Source organism: Salvelinus fontinalis, chromosome 6, assembly GCF_029448725.1.
Source record: "Salvelinus fontinalis isolate EN_2023a chromosome 6, ASM2944872v1, whole genome shotgun sequence".
NCBI classification, from domain to species: Eukaryota; Metazoa; Chordata; class Actinopteri; order Salmoniformes; family Salmonidae; genus Salvelinus; species Salvelinus fontinalis.
This window is the reverse complement of record NC_074670.1, coordinates 14,031,190-14,036,189: the sequence shown is the minus strand read 5'-3', so window position 1 is coordinate 14,036,189 and position 5,000 is coordinate 14,031,190. Positions and strand designations below refer to the sequence as shown.

General features: G+C 45.1%; 1 protein-coding gene across 1 annotated transcript in view; it reads right to left on the bottom strand.

Annotated features, from left to right (window-relative positions):
• The window catches only part of LOC129857111 (phospholipid-transporting ATPase ID-like), a 49,461-nt gene that overhangs the window by 35,407 nt on the left and 9,054 nt on the right, over positions 1-5,000 (bottom strand). The window lies entirely within an intron of this gene.

Sequence of the window (5,000 nt, the reverse complement as noted above, 5' to 3'; positions counted from 1 at the left end):
CTGAATACAGCCTCTCCAGTACTTACTGTCTGCTTCTCTGACCTACTGTTCTGAATACAGCCTCTTCAGCACTTACTGTCTGCTTCTCTGACCTACTGTTCTGAATCCAGCCTCTACAGTACTTACTGTCTGCTTCTCTGACCTACTGTTCTGAATACAGCCTCTACAGTACCTACTGTCTGTTTCTTTGACCTACTGTTCTGAATACAGCCTCTCCAGTACTTACTGTCTGCTTCTCTGACCTACTGTTCTGAATCCAGCCTCTACAGTACTTACTGGCTGCTTCTCTGACCTACTGTTCTGAATACAGCCTCTACAGTACCTACTGTCTGTTTCTTTGATCTACTGTTCTGAATACAGCCTCTCCAGTACTTACTGTCTGCTTCTCTGACCTACTGTTCTGAATCCAGCCTCTACAGTACTTACTGTCTGCTTCTCTGACCTACTGTTCTGAATCCAGCCTCTACAGCACTTACTGTCTGCTTCTCTGACCTACTGTTCTGAATCCAGCCTCTACAGCACTTACTGTCTGCTTCTCTGACCTACTGTTCTGAATACAGCCTCTACAGTACTTACTGTCTGCTTCTCTGACCTACTGTTCTGAATCCAGCCTCTACAGTACTTACTGGCTGCTTCTCTGACCTACTGTTCTGAATACAGCCTCTCCAGTACTTACTGTCTGCTTCTCTGGCCTACTGTTCTGAATCCAGCCTCTCCAGTACTTACTGTCTGCTTCTCTGACCTACTGTTCTGAATACAGCCTCTCCAGTACTTACTGTCTGCTTCTCTGACCTACTGTTCTGAATCCAGCCTCTCCAGTACTTACTGTCTGCTTCTCTGACCTACTGTTCTGAATCCAGCCTCTCCAGTACTTACTGTCTGCTTCTCTGACCTACTGTTCTGAATCCAGCCTCTTCAGCACTTACTGTCTGCTTCTCTGACCTACTGTTCTGAATCCAGCCTCTACAGTACTTACTGTCTGCTTCTCTGACCTCCTGTTCTGAAACCAGCCTCTCCAGTACTTACTGTCTGCTTCTCTGACCTCCTGTTGTGAATCCAGCCTCTACAGTACCTACTGTCTGCTTCTCTGACCTACTGTTCTGAATACAGCTTCTACAGTACTTACTGTCTGCTTCTCTGACCTACTGTTCTAAATACAGCCTCTACAGTACTTACTGTCTGCTTCTCTGACCTCCTGTTGTGAATCCAGCCTCTCCAGTACTTACTGTCTGCTTCTCTGACCTCCTGTTGTGAATCCAGCCTACCAGACCATCAGTACTCCAGTCTCCACATGACAGAGACATGAGGCTGCTGCAACACTGTCTAGGAAGTGCAGTCTGTTTCTCAGAGACCATAACAACATGTGGAGTTGCTACACTGTCCAGGAAGTGTAGTCTGTTTCTCAGAGACCACAACAACATGTGGAGTTGCTACACTGTCCAGGAAGTGTAGTCTGTTTCTCGGAGACCACAACAACATGTGGAGTTGCTACACTGTCCAGGAAGTGCAGTCTGGTTCTCAGAGACCACAACAACATGTGGAGTTGATACACTGTCCAGGAAGTGCAGTCTGTTTCTCAGAGACCACAACAACATGTGGAGTTGCTACACTGTCCAGGAAGTGCAGTCTGTTTCTCAGAGACCACAACAACATGTGGAGTTGCTACACTGTCCAGGAAGTGTAGTCTGTTTCTCAGAGACCACAACAACATGTGGAGTTGCTACACTGTCCAGGAAGTGCAGTCTGTTTCTCAGAGACCACAACAACATGTGGAGTTGCTACACTGTCCAGGAAGTGCAGTCTGTTTCTCAGAGACCACAACAACATGTGGAGTTGCTACACTGTCCAGGAAGTGCAGTCTGTTTCCCAGAGACCACAACAACATGTGGAGTTGCTACACTGTCCAGGAAGTGCAGTCTGGTTCTCAGAGACCACAACAACATGTGGAGTTGCTACACTGTCCAGGAAGTGTAGTCTGTTTCTCAGAGACCACAACAACATGTGGAGTTGCTACACTGTCCAGGAAGTGCAGTCTGTTTCTCAGAGACCACAACAACATGTGGAGTTGCTACACTGTCCAGGAAGTGCAGTCTGTTTCTCAGAGACCACAACAACATGTGGAGTCGCTACACTGTCCAGGAAGTGTAGTCTGTTTCTCAGAGACCACAACACCATGTGGAGTCGCTACACTGTCCAGGAAGTGCAGTCTGGTTCTCAGAGACCACAACAACATGTGGAGTTGCTACACTGTCCAGGAAGTGTAGTCTGTTTCTCAGAGACCACAACAACATGTGGAGTTGCTACACTGTCCAGGAAGTGCAGTCTGTTTCTCAGAGACCACAACAACATGTGGAGTTGCTACACTGTCCAGGAAGTGCAGTCTGTTTCTCAGAGACCACAACAACATGTGGAGTTGCTACACTGTCCATGAAGTGCAGTCTGGTTCTCAGAGACCACAACAACATGTGGAGTTGCTACACTGTCCAGGGAGTGTAGTCTGGTTCTCAGAGACCACAACAACATGTGGAGTTGCTACACTGTCCAGGAAGTGCAGTCTGTTTCTCAGAGACCATAACAACATGTGGAGTTGCTACACTGTCCAGGAAGTGTAGTCTGTTTCCCAGAGACCACAACAACATGTGGAGTTGCTACACTGTCCAGGAAGTGTAGTCTGTTTCTCAGAGACCACAACAACATGTGGAGTTGCTACACTGTCCAGGAAGTGCAGTCTGGTTCTCAGAGACCACAACAACATGTGGAGTTGCTACACTGTCCAGGAAGTGCAGTCTGTTTCTCAGAGACCACAACAACATGTGGAGTTGATACACTGTCCAGGAAGTGCAGTCTGTTTCTCAGAGACCACAACAACATGTGGAGTTAATACACTGTCCAGGAAGTGTAGTCTGTTTCTCAGAGACCACAACAACATGTGGAGTTGCTTCACTGTCCAGGAAGTGCAGTCTGGTTCTCAGAGACCACAACAACATGTGGAGTTGATACACTGTCCAGGAAGTGCAGTCTGTTTCTCAGAGACCACAACAACATGTGGAGTTGCTACACTGTCCAGGAAGTGCAGTCTGTTTCTCAGAGACCACAACAACATGTGGAGTTGCTACACTGTCCAGGAAGTGTAGTCTGTTTCTCAGAGACCACAACAACATGTGGAGTTGCTACACTGTCCAGGAAGTGCAGTCTGGTTCTCAGAGACCACAACAACATGTGGAGTTGATACACTGTCCAGGAAGTGTAGTCTGTTTCTCAGAGACCACAACAACATGTGGAGTTGCTACACTGTCCAGGAAGTGCAGTCTGTTTCTCAGAGACCACAACAACATGTGGAGTTGCTACACTGTCCAGGAAGTGTAGTCTGTTTCTCAGAGACCACAACAACATGTGGAGTTGCTACACTGTCCAGGAAGTGCAGTCTGTTTCTCAGAGACCACAACAACATGTGGAGTTGCTACACTGTCCAGGAAGTGCAGTCTGGTTCTCAGAGACCACAACAACATGTGGAGTTGCTACACTGTCCAGGAAGTGTAGTCTGTTTCCCAGAGACCACAACAACATGTGGAGTTGCTACACTGTCCAGGAAGTGCAGTCTGGTTCTCAGAGACCACAACAACATGTGGAGTTGCTACACTGTCCAGGAAGTGCAGTCTGGTTCTCAGAGACCACAACAACATGTGGAGTTGCTACATCCATTTTTGGATTCACAAATGAATCCTATCCTAAATCATATGCCTCATGAGCTAAGTTCAACTGTCGTACCCCATCAGAACACAGCATATAAGTTTTGTTTCATCCCAATGTTTGTAAACAATATACATGTAAACAAACACACCTATAATTTTGATATCATGGATGGTCAGTCCTTGCATCCATACCTCTTTCTATGAATTTGAGAGTGGTTACATTTCTCAAGGCCCATCCATCAATTTTCAAAACACAGACCATCAAAAAATGTGTTTTAAACCATTTCACCTGCATTTTAAATGGAAAGTCAACAGTGTATTTCTGCCTCAGTAGAGTGATCAGGTACATGCAACTATAGTTTTCATTCACAGAAAATAAATTAGTACACCACGTTCAGCAGAAAATAGCTTCCCTTTCATCAGACAACAGAAGTGCAATGCTATTTGGCAAGCAGTCACACAAGTAAATGAGCTTACAATGAAAAAGCAATGTCATTTTTGCCAAAACGATGCATGTCCATCGTATTACACATTTTCATTTTTGTTTTATTTGACCTTTATTTAACTAGGCAAGCCAGTTAAGGACAACATCTTATTTTCAAAGACGGCCTAGGAACAGTGTTTATCATAGAAAGAATGTAGCCTGCTATATGTCCTAATGTAATGATTGAAGTTCCTCTTGCATTTTACAGGAGAAACTAGGCTACAACGAGACAAGTAGCAGAGAAAAGTTACTACATATCAGTCAGAGCTGTCTGCTGATAGAACGCCTGTTTGTGAGTTCTCCTCCCAGTGGACAAGTAGCAGAGAAAAGTTATTACATATCAGTCAGAGTTGTCTGCTGATAGAACGCCTGATTGTGAGTTCTCCTCCCAGTGGACAAGTAGCAGAGAAAAGTTACTACATATCAGTCAGAGTTGTCTGCTGATAGAACGCCTGTTTGTGAGTTCTCATCCCAGTGGACAAGTGCAACTGCAGCACAGAACGAGTCTGATGCTGAGCACAAATGACAATAAGAAGCATTTTATATCTGTGTCTTCAAATTGCAACAAGATATTTCTTATCCGTTTTATCTTTGTTGTATGCGTGAAAAACGCATTAAAAAACGCAAAAGTATTCTGCATTAACGCAACCCCTGACTTTTTACCAAAACAGAGGCTGGGTGCCGCTTCGATATTGTTTCAATTCAAGATTGATCCTTTAAAGGAAATGATCATCAGATACTACAAGAACTACACGTGAGTGATAAGCAACCCTGACTGACTCTCTCATGTCTCTTGGCTTTAGCTTAGTAGGTTGGGGTTGTTG